At 39.6% G+C, this 22,390-nt stretch overlaps 1 protein-coding gene across 1 annotated transcript in view; it reads left to right on the forward strand.

Moving 5' to 3' along the window:
- Positions 1–22,390, forward strand: part of RAPGEF4 (Rap guanine nucleotide exchange factor 4) — a 220,628-nt gene that overhangs the window by 90,864 nt on the left and 107,374 nt on the right. The window lies entirely within an intron of this gene.

Raw genomic sequence — 22,390 nt, forward strand, 5'->3', positions numbered from 1 at the left:
GTTCGATATAATGCAGTTTCACCTATAACGCGGTAAGATTTTTTGGCTCCCGAGGACAGCGTTATATCGGGGTAGAGGTGTATATTCATTGTATGTGAATTAATTTGTAGAGTTATAGAAGTAAAAGACTGATCAGTATTCAGAAGAATCATGTAATAGACATAAGTAAAACAAGCTGAAATACAAGAACTTGTAGGCTGAGGGCTGAACGATTTTAGCTTAGCTAATTTAGGCCTTGGCGACAAGAAATGCTGACATAAGTTAATGACCAACAAATAACCCAGTGCTCTAAGATTATGAAAAAAGAAGTACCATCTGGTAATATTGCAGAAGTCTAGCTGGAAGATTAAATTTTAAATTATAAAATGCTATAACAGCAAATATCGTCTCCAACATATGTCTTAACCACAGGATAATGGTGATACATCAATGTTAATGAGAACCTACACAGCCTATAGAATTCAGGGTCCCTTATGTTTCTAGGGGACACGGACCAACAAAAATAGAGGGTTGACACTTTCAAGTACATGCGCAGAATGCACGTATAGACAGAATCACATTCTAAAAAAGGGTGCCCAGAGCAGAAAAATTGAGCTTCCTATGGGAAACCTCCAGCAGGAACCCCTCCTGTATTGATGATCAATCCATAAGAAGGCCATCAGACTCTAACACCATCTAGGAGGATGTGAGTATGTCTGTAGTTATAACTGGTACATGGATATATTTAGGAATTGTATATGCTGTGACATTTATAACTTTGTTGGTAACTTTAATAAAATTACTAAAAGATAGTGAACCTTGGTCTTGTGATTGTATGTGTTACCTGCCTCTGGTTTCATGTGTTCCTATGGGCTCTAGATCCAGAACAAACAGAGATAACTCTATTGAACTTAAGACTGGAGCTGCCAGAGCCAAACCCACTGTGGTATAATTAACATTAAATAAAATAAAAGGCTACACATGATTTCCGCAGGGTTAGGCTCAATCAGTGGCACACCTGGGAATAGAACGCAGAAGTCCAGATGCATAGTCCTCTGTTCTAATCATTAGACGATGCTCCTTCCCACTCAAATGACTAATTACTTAGCTTCTTTGGGCCAGATTCTCACTCACTGTAAATCAGTATAGGTCCATTGATCAATAAAGCTATGCCAATTTACACCAGCTAAGGATCTGGTCTGGTTTACCTATACGTAATGGAATTTGCTTTTATTGATGAGATTTTAAGGTGTTAGACAAATTAACTTGTTTATAGGATCAGATAAAACTGTGACAATCGTATCTAAAAGCTATCAGGGTTTGTCATGAAATCCAGAAAGTTACAGTTTCAAAATGTTACAAAGTTGGAGATACAGGTAGAATTGTGGTGATGATATTTAGAAAAAAAAACCCATGAGCTGGAAACATGATGTGCATATTCATATAGCTCTTCTTCAGACACATTCGCTTTTTCTTTCCTGTGTTATCAAAGGAAAACAAACAGACTTCATAAACAACAGTTACCATGCAATAAGCTCTTCTTTTAAAAAAAAATAATCTAAAACCCCTTCAAATGTATAACATGAGAAACATTCTTTTCTTACTTTCAATATTTATTACACTGGCATTTTTTTGATAAATACATACTATAAACATTGTAATTTTAAAATTGTGCCAGAAACTAGTATCTTTGGCAGAACAATCATGTAAGAGTGTGTGTAAGATAGATTTAAACATGAAGGAAACATTTTGTCTCTTTTTATTAAACCTTTCTTTGAGGCCATTTCATAATTACACTTGAGGCTTGGTGAATAATGCCTCTTTCTCACAGGCAACTCATCTGATTCCTCTTGTGCCTCATAATGCACAAAAAGCATAGATTGTCTTGCAGCATGATGCATGCTGTAGTTTATGTACTGCATATTCTATACAAAGACTTTCTTTGAACAGTGAGTGGATACTTGATATCAAAATCTGTTAACTTGCTCTGTCAGTCCTGAGTCACTACAGGGAGGAAAGCTAATAAAAAATAAATTGGCATTTTGTTCATTTGAAATTGAGCCACCATTTAGCTCAAGAAGCATTCTGATATTGTATTATCATTGGCTTCCTCTTATACTGCCTTCCAGAAAGAAGAAAATTCTCATCTCAATGTATCAACATACTTGCTAGAAGTATTAATAATATTGTAATTTCTTTTTGCTGTCAGTTACTTTAGAGAAAGTATGTATTAAATTACTTGACTGAGAGGCACTATATATCTTGGCGATTACATCCATGAGTATATAAGAATGTCCACATATATGTTTTATTACAGCAATAACAGACAACAGAAGACTATGCTCTTGATCCAGAACTTTATACCTCAGGTGCCCAATCCCTTCAGGAACCCGAGAAGTGTGACTATAGGACAATAGTACCTGGTGACAAGTGCCTTATTGCTGCTCTAAAATGGATCCTGGATATAAAAAAGAAAAAATGACTAATGAAGACTATAAAAATAAATTCAAAGTCTCTATGCAGAGAGTCAAATTCAGGAGATTCTAGCCAGTCAGGTACAGCACTATAACTGCATATGTAAAACTCATCATAGTCACCTAGGTCACTCTAATTCCTAATGCCAATTTATAATAAAATAAAAAGACCCAATCTCCAAGTCCATGTAAGTTGCAATTAGTGTAAAACCAAAGGTGGGGGAGAGGGAGGGGAGTGATGGCTATATGTCATCATTACAACCTGCTGATCTTGGATTGTTGGGCAGTTGAGCCCTTGGTGCAAGCGCAGCTTCAGGGCTGCTCCAAGTTTCACCCAGCTATTCCAAGTTACATCCAGCTGTAAAGGCAGCAGTGCTCTGGCTGCTCCACTGGTCCCCAACTAGTTTATCTGTGCTTCGGCTGTGATAGGGTTAATATAGGGCTAACTAATCCATTTCTGTGCCACTAGAGGACTTCTCTATACAATGGAATCTCAGCTAGCCAATTAGGTCAGTTTCAAGTCTGAAGCATCACAGATGTAATGAATTTGGATCCGGCCCTATAATTTTTTTTGTACTAACATGCATAGGCCTTGAGTTTTCTTTTTTGTCAGGAGTGCTCCACACCTGCTCTGCTACAAGGCCCTGCCCCATTCTGCCCCTCCCCTGAAGCCCTGCCCTCACTCCACCACATCCCCGAGGCCCTCACTCCACCTCTTCCCGCCCTGTTCCAACCCCTCCCCCAAGGCCCTGCCCACCTGCTGTTTGCTGTTCTCTGCCCTTCTCCAAGCACCTCCCCCGATAAGCTGTGGCTGGTGGGTGCTGAGCTCCCACTATTTTTTTTTTCTGTGGGTGCCCCAGCCCCGGAGCACTGATGGAGTCGGCATCTATGCTAACATGTATTTATTCATAGATTCTAAGGCCAGAAGGGTCTATTGTGATCATCTAGTCTGACCTCCTGTATTGCACAGACCACAGAACTTCCCCAAAATAATTCCTAGAGCAGATATTTTTAAAAAACCAACATCCTATCTTGTTTTAAAAATTGTCAGCGATGGAGAATCTGCTACAACACTTAGTAAATTGTTCCAGTATTTAATTACTCTCTCTGTTTTTTTTTTTAAAAAGTATGCCTTTTTTACAGTCTGAATTTTTCTAGCTTCAACTTCCAGCCATTGGATCATGTTATACCTTTCTCTGCTAGATTGATGAGCCCATTATTAAATATTCCTCCTAGTACTTATAAATTGTGATCTGGTCACTCTTTAACTTTCTTTTTGTTAAGTTAGACTCGAGGAGCTCAATTTATTTATCATTATAAGGCATGTTTTCTAATTCTTAATCATTCTTGTGGTTCTTCTCTGAACCCTCTCCAATTTATTAATACCCTTCTTGAATTGTGAGCACTGGAACTGAACACAGTATTACAACTATGGTCACACCAGTGGCAAATATAGAGGTAAAATAACCTCTCTATTCCTACTTGAGATTCCTCTGTTTATGCATTCTAGGATTGCATTAGCTCTTTTGTCCATAGCATTATCCACCATGACGCCCAATTTTTTTTCAGAGTCACTGCTTCCCAGGATAGAATCCCCCATCCTGCAAGTACGGCCTACATTCTTTGTTCCCAGATGTATAAGTTTACATTTAGCTGTGTTAAAATGCATAATATTTGCTTGTGCCCAGTGTATCAAGTGATATAGATTATTCTGAATCAGTGACCCGTCCTCTACATTATTTACCACTCGCAAATTTTGGTGTCATCTGCAGACTTTATCGTTGATTATTTTATGTTGTGTTTATTGGGTTTTTTTTTCTTGAAAAGCATCACTTTTTGAAAATGTCTTTATTTGCTAGGACAATAATTAGTCTGAATGTGTGTAACACAGAGTGTACATCAAGAAAGGATCTCCTGGTAGCAAATATCTAGTCACTAAGTCTTAAGAATGCTGTGATGTCATTAGAAATTGTTCTGATAGGCAAATTCAGCTCTGGATTCAAATTTCTCCAAGGTATGATTATATTTGGTTAGGGGGCCGTGGTGGAGACCATTATACAAAGAAAGGATTGTGATGAAGTTTGGGTCCAAATCAGAACTTGCTCAAAGTTCAGGAGAGTTCGGATTTAATATTTTGGTTGAGGCCATAAATTGAGTTTATAAGGTATAGATTCAGGTTTTAAAATACAAAGAAGTGCACTAATAAAGGTAGGTAAACACCACTGACTTTAGAGCCAAAAGGTGCAAGCATCATTAGTGTCTTTGTAATTTAAAAACTCTCTTCTGAGACTCTAAGTGAACAGTTCATACTCACAACAGGTAGTGGTAGTGGTGGTTCTGATGTGTGGAGTAAAAGCTCATTGTGGCAAAGAAATGAAGTGACCCTATCTAAGGTCAGACACTGAGTCTGTAGCCAAGGAAGGATTAGAACTCAGGATTTCCTGAACCTGAAGCTCATAAGTCTTCCTCTAGGAATGTACAGTGTGTCTTCATTAAATACAAGGAAGGTCTTGTGATTAAGGAACTGAAATGGGGCTCAAGCAATCAGGGTTTAATTCCTGGTTCTACTGTGTGACTTTTGGCAAGTCGTGAAGGTCAATGGGCCAGGTTTTCAAAGGTATTTAGGCAGCTAACGATGCAGATAGGTGCCTATGGGATTTTCAGAAGCACCTTGGCACCTAGGACCTAAATATTTCTGAAAAACTGGACCAATATTTTTAGAAAGTGGCCACTGTTTCTGGGTACACTCGGGGGCCTATTTTCCAAAGGTGCTCAGCACCCCCAGCTTCAGCAGAAGCCAGTTGGAGCTTCAGCTGCTCAGTACATCTGAAAAGTTAAGCCCCAGGCATTGCAAATAGGGTAACCAATATTTAAGGTGCCCCAAATCAGTGGCCATGTTCAAAAATTTCATTCCTAATTTTTCTCTGTTTCAGTTCCTCATCTGGAATGTGATTGTAATAGTCTCCTACCTCATGGGGATGTTCTGAGGATAAATTCATTAAGTTCCTTTTGAAGATGCATTTCTACAGTGTTCCCTGCAATAAATCGAACAAACTTGTATTAAAAAAAATCCCTACTTATTGTTTCTCTTCCCCTAACCTCTGTCTTCTTGCCTCTGAGTTCCTCATTGGGGGAATTTATCTTCTTGAATGTCTAGAAAGCACCCAGCATATTGTGGGCATGATCATAACATAAATGATAATTAATGTTTGTTCAGATACTATGGTCATGGGGGCCATCTAAGTTCCTACATATGTAGGCTTAATGGATGTTATCTGGAACTCTTTGTCGGAGAAATTAACAGGAAAAGAAATGGAAAATATTTCCCATCCTACTATATCACTGCAAACAGAACCTCATCTTACTTATTGTACCTACCTCAAAGGGGTCTTCTGAGGATGTATTAGTTCATATTTATAATGCACTTTTGAAAGTGCAAACAAGCAATATATACCCTAAGTATCATACTCCTATTGGTGTGTTAATCTTATCAAAACAATATGAAATTAAATATGTACTATGCTACTGTTTTTTTCAACCTCCTGTCTCCAAAAGCTCGTAATTTCCTTTCTGTGAATACAGTAAAGTAGTGTGTGCATCCATTGCTGCTGTTTCCTATATATATATTAATATTGTTACCGGTTGGCTAGTCAAAGTTCAGCATCCTAGGGGATATTCCAGTTGTCAGTAGAAATTGATGATGGAATCTGGTATTTTCGTTGGTGCAGTCTTATTTATTTACAAGGAAAGTAAAAGTCCTGCTTCTCCAAACGCAGGAGGAACCAAAAGGAAAAAAAGTAGTTTCTTCATTTACAGGCCTAAGCTTCTTTTCAGCCAGCACCCTCAGACCAGAATCTCTCTCTAGGTTTCTCTCAGGGTCACATCGTGCTTACAGGCTTCTGCTTGGATTTCTTCTTTCTCTCTCTCTCTCTGTAGTTCTGTGTTCCACTTTTCCTCACACATACACCCCATTCTCCCAAACTGTACTCAGCAAAGCACACTCTGCCCACATAGTCCGAAACTCCTGGGTCTGTTCACATAACCCTTTTGTCCTAAGTGGGGATGGTGATAAACTTTTCTATACAATTACATTAATTAAAGGGTGCATTCACCCCCATAAATCTCAGCAAGGCTTTAACTCAACCCATAACAAGGTTTTCACCAGCTCATGACAGTATCATCTCTTTAATGTTTTTTTTCCAGTGGGTTTGGAATAAGAACTGTTAGGGTCCATGTGACACAGGTGACAGGTGGGGCATGTAGATTTTCCTATTTTCATGTCATTCTGTAAAAGAAAAAAGATTCTACATAGACGTGTTTTAGCAAAACATACAAATAAAGAGGAGCAACAAACAACTGAATTAATTGGGCTAATGATACCATTTTAATTAGAAAATGACTGATTACTGTATGTGCTATTGGCTGTGAGGAAGATAATTTAGGGCACAACCTAGCTCCCATTGATGTCAATAGCAAAAGTCCCATTGACTTCAGTGGTGCAGAATTAAGACTTTAATGTGTGATTAAAATGATTTTCTGCCATGTGATGTGTAGGTGCTGTGCTGTGTCACTCACCCAGGCCTCTGCTCTGAGTTTCTGGGGGGGGGTTATCACATCAGTCTGGACTTAAGAAGCTCAGCTGTCTGGCTGAGTCCCAGATAGTCCATCCCCCTCTGGGTTTGTCAATAAACACAAATGAGGTCAACACAAATGAACATCCCACAGGTGGATTGGTGGGTTGGAGTAGCAAGAGTCCTCTTTCCTCAGAGGGCTTCCTGTAAAGCAGTAGGCCTTATCTAGGTTCATAGGCTAGTGTCAAAGAATAGTCCCATCATAAGTGGATCCACAGCAGGTCCTCCCTCCCTACAAGGATGGGTTGCCGGGCAGCTGGCAGTTGAGGAGCCCTTGCCTTTAGCCAGGCTTTGCTCCTGGAATTGAGGCCTGGGAGATCTGCTCTCCTCAATGGTCCACCACCAGCTGAGCTCCTCCCTCCAATTCTGACATCTCCCGGGTGCAGTGGGGAGGGCCACTTGAGCCCACGTTAGCTCGTTAAGCCTGTGTTGCCCAAGATGGGGTTTGTATACCCCCTCACAGTGCCCAGAAGAAATGTGTTTGCTCTAGAAGAGCGAACTCTCAGAAGCTCAAAATAGGAGTTTCATTTCTTAGCCATCTGTTTGTCTAATTTAGCATTTATCAACATTTTTAATCAAGCACAATCTTTGAAATATACATTCAGTGACTCAGAATAGCAAACCAAACTCATTAATGTGGACAAGTTCCATAGACAGCATCTTCTAACTAGCTACCTAAAAACTGACTCGCACCTGATAGGCTAATACTGGGGTGCTCATGCTATCAGACCCTAGATTTTGGGACAGGTGGTAGGGCATTCTTCCTGGACCACTCCTAGTTTTGGAACCTGATTCCCTCATTGGTAAGTCCAAGCCTGCTACTAGATGTGGAGTTCCCTTACCAAATTGATTTGCATAGCTACTACTTTGTCGTCATGCACCCAGTACAATGATAATGGTTAGGCATGGTGGCCTGTGAGTGATTCTTTATCTATCTTAGAGTTTTATACTGTCATTCCTCACTATTGTGTCTGAGCTCCTTCTAGGTAAATTCACTGGAAATAGCGAAGCCCCTAGTTGACTTTGTGTAGTCTCTGGCACTTCTACCTTTTGAGGATCAAAACTCTGCTTGGTGTAGGACTTATTTTCTTTTTAAATTCCTCTGTTTTTTTGTTGCTCGGGGCATAAGGGTCAAGGGGGTGGCAGGTGTCATTCTTATGGTGGGAAGGCTTTTTCAAAGAGGAAGGTTTTGCAGCATTTCTTCAGATGGTTAGATTCCAGTTTTACCTGATCTCCTCTGGAAGTTTGTTCCATAGCTGGAACCCCCTTACTGAGAATGTATTATGCCTGCCTTTCATGTGCCTCATCGTGGGTTTTGTTCTTGTTCACTTTATTTTAAAATAAAAATTTCTCATTGACCTCAGCCATCTGTGCAACCTTGTGTTCTTATAGCTATCACCCTTGCCTTCCTCCTAACTCCACCAATTGTGTTCCACCCCCACCTTCTGGGTCTTGTCCCTAATTACACTGTAAGCTTTTGCAGGCTTAAATAAAGGGCCTGCCCTTTATTCTTTATGTAGAGTACAGCACAGTGGGCCCCCCCGATTCTGTTTGTGGATTCCAGTTGCCTCAGTTGGGTTTTATGTCACACTCTCTCTTTTCCTTTTGTTCCTCGGAGAAAAGAAGCAACAGTGAAATATTCAGCATATGCACCCTGAGATGTGGTTAGAGCATGTTTTACAAATCAGTCTCAAATGGGGTTCTTCTCTTTATTCTTAACTATTTTGTGAGTTGTTCCAAGTTTTTCCTATTTCTCTTGTTATATTTTTTATGTCCCATTTGGATTCTGATTTCATTTCTTTTCTTTTTGCTGCTGTTTTTTTCCCTTAAGAAATTTACAGTGCTTCCTCGTTACTGTGACCATCTGCTTATCACCAAATGCCGTTCTGGTCTTAACCGTGACAGATCATAGTGAGAATGAAGGCTGATTACAAGAAAGGAAAAGAGAGTGACCATTTTGTGATTATATAATGCACAGTGAAAGGAAACATCCAGTAAAAGAAAGAACACGGTACTACTTAACTCAGAATTCTTGCCCGCACTGGAATACCAACCCTTGCTACATCCATATTCAAAATCTCTTGTCAATTTTAGCTATGCTAGCCAAATGCTCTCAATCAGTGTTGTAGCTGGCATGGGTTGATGCTCTTGGCCAAACTACCCTACAAAAACTGACCAAAGTAATTCTTAAAATATATCTCAGTTGTGTTTGATCCATCCCATTAAAATAGGACAAATTATTATCGATAGGTTAAATGCATTCTGATGAATGTTACTGTATGTTATTTTTTATATGAGCATCTGCTCAAGCCCTCAAAACTGATACTTTTTTTTCAGATTTCTCTTGAGGATCTGAACTCCTACTATATTTCTAAAAAAATCCCCCATGCCCTGCATTCTCTGCCCCATATATTATATTATAACTTTGCCTTAGAACTTGATGTTTTGCCATGATGACACATTGTAAAATTATACATAATACACTGTAAATATATAAATTAAGCCAGTGATGGGAGAACTTTCAAAGGTTTTGAGCAGTATCTTATGTGGATGTTTATCTGGACCTATAGAAACCTCCCACCTTTGAGGCCAGGTGGGAGGTTTCTATAGGTCCAGATAAACATAGCCAGTCTTAACTCACACATAGCCAGTCTTAACAGTTCTCCTACTTGTCTGGTTCCTTCATTCACCCTCTCATGTGTGTAAACATCCTTTCCCCAGTAGCACCATTAGGGGTAGATGGCAGGCCTGTTCCTCCATTTGGCATATTTGTGGGTCATCTCAACCTTTTCCCTCTCTCTCTTCCCATGTTCCCTGAATTCCTTTCACTCTCCATGGTATTTCAGTTTTTCCCTCCTTCAGCCAGCTGTGGTGTCTCCTTTTGGGGAACCCACTTCCTTTCAGTCTGCTTATCTTAGGGTTTTCCATAGCGTCCATCACCACAGGATGTGAATTCTTTCCAGGTAAATTAGGTATGCATGGCAAGCCCCCTACCTGATTTCATGTGTTTCTGCTCATCTCCCTTCTCTAGTAAAAGAGGATCTGCTTAAGTTATACATTTTTTGCCTTTCCAAGCCTTGCCTCAGTGGGATTTCCCTCCTTCTTCGCAGTCTCCAAGACCTGCTTTCTTTCATTGCACCCTTTCATGATGGGGGCTGAAAATGCTATTTGGGCTGGGGAGAAACAGGTGAAGCTGCCTACAGAAAAAAACACTTAAGGTAGGCTGAGAGCCTGCATCTAGTCATGCTGTTTCGAGCTGCATAGCAGTAGTGAGAGCAATAGCTTTAGTAGCTCAAATGGATAACTACAGTATAAATTAAATGTTTTCAGGCTGAGGAAGTTGCCTGGGTGGACTGGAGACAGAGGTCAAAAACTTGGGACTGCCCCATCCAAATCAGTACGGTTGGCAGTTACTTTGTAGGTTACAACACAATTTGGCCCTCTTCATATGTTACAACACACTTGAGCTGCAACCAGATTTAACCACCATTGTTAATGTTGGTTGCTTTGTAGTGAATAATGATAAAACTTAGCATCTATTTACTCGTTTACATCTCTAGATTTTGAAGCCTTGAGGCCTAATACAGACAGGGCTTTATTACAAACAAACACATTAGAAGTAGAAGTAGAAGAAGAAGAAGAACGGGGGGAGGGATAGCTCAGTGGTTTGAGCATTGGCCCTCCTAAACCCAGGGTTGTGAGTTCAATTCTTGAGGGGGCCACCTTGGGCAAAATCAGTACTTGGTCCTGCTAGTGAAGGCAGGGAGCTGGACTCAATGACCTTTCAGGGTCCCTTCCAGTTCTATGAGATAGGTGTATCCCCATATATTAGAAACTGCACTTCAGACTGCTTTCATAGGAGGATTCAAGCATGGTTTCTAACTATGAATGCAAATGGTACAACCATGCTAGGGCTTAACTGTGGTAGAAAATAGTTGAAATATGGTTGCAACTTGCAAGCACTATTGTGGAAACACTATGAGTGGCACTAATTACCTTACAACCTATATGGTGTGGTGGGTTCTGAGCCACATGAACTGGCAAGTTAACTTCAGTTGTGCTATAATAGTGACTGTGTTTTTGGTGTGGGGCCCAGGCATTACAGGATCCTCTTAAATAATACTTATCAGATTTTTTTGAATTGTTTGTCAGTGTCGCACTGTTCTCCATGCACTGGGCAGATCAAGGCATGCACACACAAATTGCAATATAATTGTACAGTTTGTACTCAAGTGTTTGTTTTTTTTTTGCTTTGATTTTCCTATAGCATGTTGAGGTTTTGCAACAACATTGAGAGATACGTTCAAACTTCTATTAAAGCTACTCATGTTATAATTAAAGTAATATTTTTAAAAAATCATTCAAGAAAAGATAATTCAGTGAGCTGGACTCGGAGGAAAACACATTTATATTTTGCTTACTTGCACTTACCAAATAAACTCATTTTTGTTAGCTATAATCATCGCAGAAATTGTCTTCTCATTATGGGATTACCTATCAAAAGAACTGATTTTATGGTAGAAGGGCTTCAGATGGCAGATGGTTTTTATGAGAGGTAAAAGCTCAAGGTGAAGTCTTGTCCTATCAAACTCATCATGGGGTTTGCCATTGATTTCAATGATGCTAGGATTTAACGCATAGTTTTCTTCCAGCTGAAAACAAGCTTGTTGAAGAACATTTCCCTGTTTGGGAGTTGTAAATATGAACACCAATATTACACATCAGCTCACTCTGTTGATCTCTAGGGCTCTCATGAGACCCCTATGCACTATTTTCGTCCTACTGAAGTCCTATTTTTAGGATTTAAGTGCTGCATAGACCTTGTGCTGACTCTATAGAATTTCACTCTATAAGAGCACAACTTATACCTTCCACTTCAGCACGACTTTCACTGGATACTTTATAAATATATATATAAATAACTTGTACTTAATTACCGCTCACTTTTGTTCAAATCAGCCCTCTTTTTCATAACATTCAAGCACAGGCCTATTAATGTATATCATCATAACACATTTGGAAGAGAACATTGTCGTGGAACAAGAGTTTGGTTCAGAGAATGTTACGAACCTCTCCAATACACATTATTCCCTAGTTTACATGCTACAGGAAATCAGAAACAATTGGGCACATAATAATAATAATACTTGCAATGCTTTCAAAATGCTTTCCAAACAAAATGCCCCTGTTAGGTATGTTGATGAGTGCTTTCCCACCCCCTTTTATACATGTGGGGCAAACAGAGGCAGAGGTGTTAAGTGACTTGTCAAGGTCGAGGGATGGAGTCAGTGTCACAATGCGATATAGGTTATGTAATGTACCTTGGGCATGATGATTGTTAAAGTTGGATGAAGAGGTAGGTCTCTTTACTGCGCTGTAGTGGTTATATTTTAGATAGTCATGTGATCAAGCTGTGGTCATTCTTCCAGAAATTGGCATAACTCAACACAGTATGCTCATGTAGATGGCAAATCAGCTGTTGTCTTTTATTTCCCCAGCTGCTGGTACCAATATACATTTGGGGAGACAGGACAGAGGGGGACATATTCAGGCTACTCAGTCTTAATCTACCCTAGTCAACATTACTACTATTGAAAAAAGAGCAATATAAATTTTTCTTGCATAACTTTATCCATGCCACTGGGATCTTGAAGTGGACCAGATCCTATACTCCATTGCTACGTTGATGGATACAGAAGAACATGAACATTAATAGAGAGTAGGATTTACCCAACAACTGTTATGAAATATAACAACAATAACATATTTACTATATTTATATTACCATAGTACCTAGGAGCACCAGGCAGGGATAGGGCTCCATCGTGCTAGCCACTGTACATATGTACACATAGTCCCTGATCTAAATCTAAGATTGCAAATGACATATGGTTGTAGAGGAGACAGGATATGATCAAATATATATAATTTTTATATGAAAATACATACTTGATTTTTAAAATTGTGTATTTTCATATAATGCCAGCTGTATCCCTATCTGTCCTTCATCTTATCCATAATTAACGGGCTGATTTCTTAGAGGTGTCTCAGAAGAACAGTAATATGGAGGAGGAGTAGATAGAGGGGCAGATCCTCAGGTGATGTAAATTGCCACAGGCCCATTGCCTGTGACACATTACACCAGCTGAGGATCTGCTCCAGGAAGGGACAGATGGATCAGTTCAGAGAGGGGCTCCGTGTGTTAGATGTAGCGTAGAAGGCAGCCCATAGATATTTGTCAGGACCTGACAAATGCCAGCCTCATCTAGTGGCAGCTGTAGCCATATGCACGTTATGTATGGTGTGTACCACTGGCAGTGGTGAAGAGGAGCAGCGCTGGTTGTCCCACGTTCAGGTTTGGCCCTGCTGGCCCTCCATCATGACTGGTGTTGGCAGAGCCAAAGCTAAGTGAGTGGCGTTGCAACCTGGTGCACGGGGGCAGCAGTGCCACTCACATTTGGCAAATTTGGCAAACCCAAGTGGCACTGCAACCGCTGTGCACTAGATTGCAGCACCACTCACTCAGTTTTAACCCCACTGCGTGTAATGCTGGAGAGCTGGTGGGGCCAAACCTGAGTGGCAGTGGGGCAGCCAACGCTGTTCCTTCTTGCCACTGCCATGGAGCCAGCTTCCACAACAGGGCCCTCTCCCTCTCCCTTGGAGGCCTACCCAACCTCTCCCCACCTTCCAGCAGCCCATGTCCCCTCTCTGGGATGGGGAGTAACACTGCACCTGGGCAGGCCAGGCTGAAAAGGGGGGCTGAGGCTGGCACAGACTTGGTGGGCAAGGCACTGGGGACAGCAGCTGCAGCAGAGATAGCTCCACAGGGATTGGTGGTGCATACCATGTGAAAAATTTCTGGGGGTGCCCCTGGCCTCATCCACCTATTTGTTAGCTTCTCACAAGAATCTCTGCACCTTCTTACAGGCTACCCACCCACATCAAACTGACCTGAAGAGCACTTCTTCAGTACTCTCATTATTAAAGCAATACTTATGGAAAAAGGAACTGCACCTGCCTAATGTCGAAAGGAACCCTTTTATCCAACAAATTGAGGAAATTGTTCCAGAATAGCTCACCCCTGTGAGAATCGGACCCTGGCAATGTTGTCAGACTTGGCGAGATCTAAGGTGTTCTGCTGAGTTAGTGCTGTGCATGGAACTGAAAGGATGACCATTGTCAGAAAAACGGTTATGTTAAAACAGCACTTTCCAACTCAATAGTTCTGCTCTGTGTGTGTTTTCAAGTCATATCTGTTGACTTCACTGTTAAAAACATAATTTTACAATTGTTAGCACTCAAGAACAGCTTGAAGAGGGAGATAGATACTGTTCTGCTGCATGCATCATTCAGAACATTTCCTGCTAAGTTGTGATTTGCAGAATCTTTACAAGTTATAATAGAAGAGGCAGAAAGAACACAGCTTGATTTTCAGATACTGGGTTAAGATTGCAGCCAGGGCACTTAGAGAAATCATCATCTGATTTGTCTATTGAACAAATTCAGTATGGAGATCACTGAGAGAGAATATATATGGAATCCCATAATGTTCTTTTTTTAGGTACTTTCTACTTGAACTGCACTTTAAAGATATTTAGTTGTAACTTACTTAGTATAAGTAAATGATTTATGTCACAATTTTAGAAGTGTAGTGAAAGAATTCATGTTGCAGATGGGTCATTTGTTTTCCTTTTATATATTTTTTTCTGCCCTCATTTGAGCATACACAATCCCCCTCAAATCCATTTACTAAGTGGATTCCTCTAGGAAACAGAATTAAACATGCTGAGTTTAGAACCAGAGAGCTGCATGATGTCATTTCTATATTTAAATTAGATGTAGTAGAATAGAGCTGAGTAATTTGTTTAATCATTGCTCATGCATTAATTTCCTGGGAGCTGATTTTTTACAGTGCGCTTTTATCTAAAATTTATATCTCTTAGCTACGTCTCTTATTTGGCATGATTTCAGTGCACTGGGCACATTTTTCTTCTTGACTTAAACTCAAGGAGATTCTGTGATCGAGCAAATTCTGCACACAAAGTTTTTCAAGCACAGTAAATTGATTTAAGCAGGAATGTGGCAGAAAAAATGTGCCCCCAAGACACAGAAATGAAATAAACGCTAAAGCAAATTTGATTAGAACCAAGCTGAAAACATTTTGAAAAGTGGTAAATAAACAAGGAAAAATGTGCAAGATTAATTTTGTGTGTACATGGTACAATATGTACTGGGTTAATTCTGGGATCAGAAGTCAACTGACTTTTGGCCATGAGGTTTTGCGAGTAGTGCTGACATATTTAGAGAACATTTGAATACAAAAATGTCTGCTTTGTACTTGTCTAATAAAACATTTTAGTATCACTTTTTATTCATTCTCTTTCTGCATTTCAGGAAAAATATGTTTAATCTTTACTTGTTGCCTTATTATTTTCATTTAATTTAGTCTCCATTTTCCTTTCTAATTTTTTAAAATTATTTTAGAAAATACTTGAATTTCATTATATTGGCTGCATGGTAGATATGCTAGTATTTAGGAATATATAATAGATTTTAAAGCACTGTCCAACACAAATCATGTATGTATGTATGTAGTTTATGTACATAGCTTCCTTTTGTACTGAGATAAAAATTATCCCATAGTACAGTGTATGCGCTCCATAACATATGCAGTGTGGTGATACAATAACTATTTCACATTATTCTATCTTATTGTATTACCATCCAATAGCTGTATTTGTGAACAAAGTTCAAACTATTTTCATTAGGTTCTCTTGACTGTAAGTCACATGGATACTACCAGGAGATGGAATTTACATCAGCCAATTGGATTTCCGCTATGATGCGTGCTGTTCAATACACATCTATAAGTAATGGAATGACACAGATTAATCCCCCTCTTTGGAGATGTGAGAAAAATTAAATTCAGACAGCACATTTTAGAGTGAAATCCACACAAGAATCCCTATTCATTTCTTACATGCCTGGGTTACTTCCTTTGCCACTGTCTTGAAGCCCTGTTTAAGGGAGCATGGAGCATGTGGTGTGAACAGTTGTTTGTTCTGGAGTCAATTTTGCTGTAAAAATCAATTTTAAAATAAAGTCTAAATTGCTTAATCAGTAGGTGAAGTTTTGGACCGTTGATGCTGAGGAACCCGAGTTGCTTCACTTCCTGAAAGTTTGCCCTTATCTGAATAGTTTTTTCAGGTGCTTATCACCACTCCAATTTAGATTGGGTTAACATCTGAGTCAGTTATGGCAGTAGTAGTAATGATATTACTGCAACCTCGGTCAAGGATTTACTTTCCAATAATAAATAGCCCTTGGGCAAGTCCTTTTTATGACATTCAATTAAGTGGCATTGACTTGCAGTATGGGTTTTTTTTTTCTATTTGAGCTTCAATTTACACTTACTAATTACCCTAATATACTGAGCAGGCAATATCTTAAATCAGAATCATGCCAGTGAGTTTTCTGCAAGTCTCAGAACATAATATTGTACAAATGTGAATGTGTCATATGGTTTTTCTTTAGGAACATGCACGGTATAGAAAGTGAGAAAATGCCTAATGTTCCTGCATAGCTTTACCATAATCTGCTGATGAATGCAATGTTAACCCAGAATATGCAGATATGTTAGGCCATTTATCCAAGACTTGGGGTCTGCCTTTAGTCCAATGAAGAGTGACCTTCGGAACACAAAGAATATTAGCCATATGGTAAAAGTTTGTTTTTGAAAAGAATGATCTGTGCTTGGTGTTGTAGTAAGAAGGGGGACTTAATGCAGCTCGTTTGGCTATTTTCCATCATTCAGTATAGTTTTGGAGAAAATTCAGTTTCCATATGAACACAGGAAGTAGCAACATACCATATAAGCCTGAATTGTTTGTTTTGCCTGGTACGAGCAGTATAACCAAAGCTCAGAAAAAGCAGTTTTTGAGGGCATCGGTGCTGATCAAATATTTATCATATTAAGAAAATAGATAACTCGGGCTAGATCTTTGAATATGATCGGGCCCTTTTGTGCCATTCAGGGACCAGATTGCGCTTGAAAATTGGCAACAGGGAATTCCCCTGATGGAAAGGAACTCCCACTGACATAAAGCTGGTGGAGCCAGTTCCTGCGACCAGCTGTTCCACCAAACTCCAGCATAGAGCTCCACTCCGCTGAGACCAATTGCTAGGGTGCTCCAGTCGGGGTAGCACTGGCATAGATTGACCCGCCACGTTAAGGAATTGTAACTAGCTCCTGATGCTCACCTCTGCAGAGCCTGAATAGCTGACTAGTATAAAGTAATGAGTTTTCTGTAAATCTGGAGAAGATTTCAAAGCCTAAGAAAGATACTTAGTTGGGGATTTGATCTTTTGTTTCTGAACCTATGGACTCTGTTCGATTCTCACACTCAGTCACTCACAAGGAAACAACCTAAGGAGAGCCATTTTTGAACAGTTGCTTCTCTGCTGCATCCTCCCCTCTCCAGGGCTGGCCAGCATTGGCATTGGCTTCTATCCAATACCTGAACTCTGTATTTTCCCCCATTTGTCAATCCAAGCTCCAGTAATGGTTCCTGTTTTGGTGCATAATGTTTGGCTCATAGTGGAAAGATGAACCTACCATGTTGGGTGACTATTCCCCAGTTCCATCCTTTCCCCTGTGATGTATGCCCCTCTTTGTTGATTTAGAGCTGAGCTTTTCCATAGTTCTTGTAGAAGGCAAGCTATGTGCAGCAGAATTTGCCATCAGCATGACCCCTGTTCGCAGGATTTTTGTGGCTCTGCTCCTCTTTACATATTATAAAGCAATGGAGGGGGGGAGCAAACATAGGATCTTATACTTAGACACATGGTTAAATAGCATATGATTTTATTTGTAGTGTTTGTGCTAAATAGGTGACTTTTGCTTACCATGTGTCCTTTCCATTCTTTGCTTCAGAGGTTTGCAACAGAAAAGGGAAGGGAGTGGGTGGTAATTTAGCACATTTTATCCTCCAGGTATCCCCAAATAGTTCACAATCATTGTCCTTCCTAATAGCATTGAATGGGCTTGTAAAGAGTTTAAATTGGCACTAAAAATAAACAAACCTCTTTTGAAAAGCTGTTATGTAAGAGTCTTTTCCAAATTATGTTAATGCTGTGGAAGGAAATCTAGTTATAATGAAAACATAATTTGAGACCAGCAGCCAAGTACCACTGAACACGAGCCAACTAACAGTGTGTGGGGGATGCTCTGAAAAGCATGCTTGTGTGTGTCTTTAAAAACTGTAAGCATGTGAAAATTCACTAGCATCATACCCCCCCCCCCCCATCTTGAAGAATATGTTGTCCTCCTTAGTTTTCCCCTAATGTTTGCACTTTAAAACTCTCCTTTGCTTCTCAACTGCATGGACATTATGGAAGTGATCTGGTTAAAAACTGTAAGAAAAAATAGTGTCTTTATTATTGATGCTAATCTGCAGGGTCCTGAATTTGCACAGAAGATGCAGGGAGGCTCTAATCTTTAAACCGTTGCATCATGGAGTTTGTAAATTGGTAGATTTAGAAAGTGTAATGAAGACACAATGAATAGGTCACGGAGTGTAGCTTGAAAACCTGCTGTCATGTTGGTTTTACAGATTTTCAAGGCTCCTAGTAATAAGCAGGCTGCTGGTGATTTGAAAGCTACTCTTGCCTTTTGTAAGACACTTTTTCTTAGGGCTCGTACCACAAACGGAATGCATTCTAAAAAATCTTATGTAAATATTTGGTTCTTTTAATCTGCGGAATCATTGCAAATGTTCCCAAGCAGAACACTTTTGTTTATCACATTTTCTTTTTATTTACAGACACTGCAGTAACAAGCTAGGTCTTGCATTTAATATTGTATTTTCCTCATTATCTCAGCTTTGAAAGATGGCATGCTTGGGACTCCATTACTCAGCCGGATATTGTGAATCTCTATGCAGCCTATCCTTAGCACACACGCTTCCTCAGCACGGGATAATCTAACCTCTCTGCGACTGAATGTTTTTTGACTGAGGAAAGGCTCCTTTTTAGTTACATTGAGCAATATTCATCTAAAGCCAATACAAAGTGGTGTGAATTGCACCTCCTTGTGGCAACCTGCACCCCAGGTGGGAAGGTTATTCTGACAGGAAAGCACTGATGATACTGATGCCTGCCTTCTCTCAAGCTTTCTGCTGTAGTGGGGAGGGCAGTTTTAGTTTCTGCTGAGGCCCTAAAGTCATTTAGAGCAGAGATTTCTAAGGGGAGGCAGTGAATCAGTGCCTCCACAGTAATGTTGGCTTTACTGCCTTGCTGGCCAGCAATGCCCATTGCTGTACTGGTCCCCTGAGCAGGCCCACCCCAGTGGAATGGGAGGGTCTTCTAGTGGCATAAATCCGACTATCTGCCTTTCAGGCTTTGTGCCTTGTTTGCTGTGGCTTCCTCTGATGTAACACTGGGCTGCGTGTGGCTATGGCTGCACATAAGCAAGGAAGATAGTGAATGATATTCCAAAGTTTAAGCATTGTGAACCCAAATAATTAAGCAAATAATATATGAGCTGAGCCTGAAATATTGGACTTGTTATACTGCTAGAGACCATCTACAAAGTTTGGGGGTACTTGAAACTGGGGTTGTGTTTTAAATAATGGTAGGTTTCTATAATACAGAAAGCCACATGGGATTCTAGCAGCCGTAAAGTATCAGCTCCCGGTGGTATTGGGTATCACTGGTTTCTTGTGTGTGATTATATCTCTCCCTTTGTGGCTGACCCTAGCAATTATTCAGGCTAGTTACATCCCACAGCAAAGAGTTCTCAACAGAAGTGTAAAACTTGCACTTTTGGTGCTGAAGGTTGAATGCCTGCTGACAGCAGTAGTGTCTGTGTGTATGTGGATGTGGTTCATTAAGAGTTCTCTGTGTATTTTTCACTGAGTTAGTCCCAAATCATTTTTGGAAATGACGTATATTACCTGTTTCCTTTCATAAGCAGTGTAAGTCAGGAAGCATATTAAAGAATTAGCCAGAGAACAAACTACAGTGCTGCAGTTGACAAGGAACATGATGTGATGGTGAGAAATGCACATTTTTTTTAAAATTAAGGGCAAAATTCTCATCTCTGCTGCTCTCTGTGGGTCTCTTAGTGATGTCATTGGAAGTTTCATTCACAGGACAAGAGCTGAATGTGGTATGCAGAAGAGATACACAATGTGGAAGAGAGGAGGATTTTGTAAGGGCTAAAGCCCCTGGAATACTTAGTTATGATTGCAAATATTTTGCTCCTAATAGTTTGTAGGTGGCTTATGTATGAGGTTTAAATAAAATATTACTAAGCTTGTAAAATTGTAAAATATTACTAAGTGTGTAAAATTTGGCTAAAAATAGGGTTGGGTTATTAAGATGAATAAACTTAAATATAATATATAAAATATACATATATAAAAGTTTGTAGCTTTTGTTACCATTTAGAATACAAGGCATTCATTCTTTAGAACCAGAACTAATGGCATTTTTATATCCAATTCCACACGGAAGAAATTTTGAAAAAGTAATTCAGGCATCCATTAAAATCCAGCAGACAGCATATTTAAAGCAAATACTTCAAGCCAGTCCCACAGGGCAAAGAATAAGCCTTTTTAATTAAAATTATATTATAAGAGAAGTTTTGTGGTTCAATTGTTAATGTATACTTAGTTGAAACCTACGTGCATTTAAACTAGTTATTTTGTTCAACTTCAACTCAGTGCGTAAATAGCCAGGCTACAAGATACATCCTACCCTATTAATTAGTGTTAGTATTCCCATCGGTACAAGCTGATTGCCTGCCAATTCCAAAAGTTTACCCTTAAGCATGACAGCACTATATGATTGAAAACAAAACTGCCTGTAGGTATTCCCTATATGTTTTTGTATTAAATAGGACAATGTTTCCCATAATATTATTTCCCAGGTTAGTGGGGAGTTACTTAAATCCCAGACAGCAAGTTACATAAGCTTTGAGTGCTGTTGATCATGTCTACACTGTACCAGTATTCACTGAAGAACAATATAAATTACTGTACACCAGTTATGATTATAAAGCTTACAGTGATGTAATGGACACTATTTTCATCAATCTAAAGTTCAGACTGTTACTGCAGTTTAAATATTGAAACAGTGTATTAATGTATGTACTATGCTTTTGTGGTTTTGGAAACCTCTGTTTATTTAATGTGATGGAATAAATAATTCAGAATTGTCACCCTCAATTTACAATTTGTTGGGATCTATATTTTAAACTGTGTCTAGCCTAGAAACTGTAGGCAAGATAATAATATGCAGTAGAAAAATTCTTACTGATGAACACCATATTAATTCTTCACACAGTGCACAGTCAACCTGTGGAACTCGTTGCGATGGGATGTTATGACGGTCAAAAGTATAACTGAGTTCAAAAAAGAATTAGATAGATTCATGGAGAACAGATCCATTGTTGGCTATCAGCCAAGATGGTCAGGGACACAACCCCGTGCTCTGGGTGTCTCTAAACATCTGACTGCTACAAGCCGAGACTGGATGACGGGTGGATCACGCGATATAGTGCCCTGTTCTGTTCGCTCCCTCTTAATGATCTGGCACCGGCCGTGATTTGAAGACAGGATACTGGTTAGATCAGGGGTAGGCAACTTATGGCACGTATGCCAAAGGCGGCACACAAGCTGATTTTCAGTGGCACTCACACTGCCCGGGTCCTGGCCACTGGTCCGGGGGGGGGGTCTGCATTTTAATTTAATTTTAAATGAAGCTTTTTAAAACCTTGTTTACTTTACATACAACAATAGTTTAGTTATATATTATAGACTTATAGAAAGAGACCTTCTAAAAACATTAAAATGTATTACTGGCACGTGAAACCTTAAATCAGAGTGAATAAATGAAGACTTGGTACACCACTTCTGAAAGGTTGCCAACCCCTGGGTTAGATGGACCTTTGGTCTGACCCAGTATAGCCATTAGTATGTTATGTTCTTAATTAGTGGCCTTCCCTCCTCCCTCTAAGATAAAACAACTTGTTAAGTTTGGTTTAATTTCAAGCAAGCCTTACAAAAAGTTGCATAAATGTTCATGTGTCACACTTCTGTATCAACTATATCAACTTATGCTGGAACCCAAAATCATACACTCTGGGTAGGTCAGGAAGGGAGGTGAGTGGAAATGCATTATGACTTTTGATATAGCCAGTGCAATGAACACAGATCAAAAGAGCAAGCAATTGTTTAAATGATAAAGCATTTATTATAGCTTTATGATATGATAGGGCATTTCTTACTGGCCATTAATATACAG

The sequence above is a fragment of the Emys orbicularis genome, chromosome 11 (assembly GCF_028017835.1).
Source record: "Emys orbicularis isolate rEmyOrb1 chromosome 11, rEmyOrb1.hap1, whole genome shotgun sequence".
Lineage (NCBI taxonomy): Eukaryota > Metazoa > Chordata > Testudines > Emydidae > Emys > Emys orbicularis.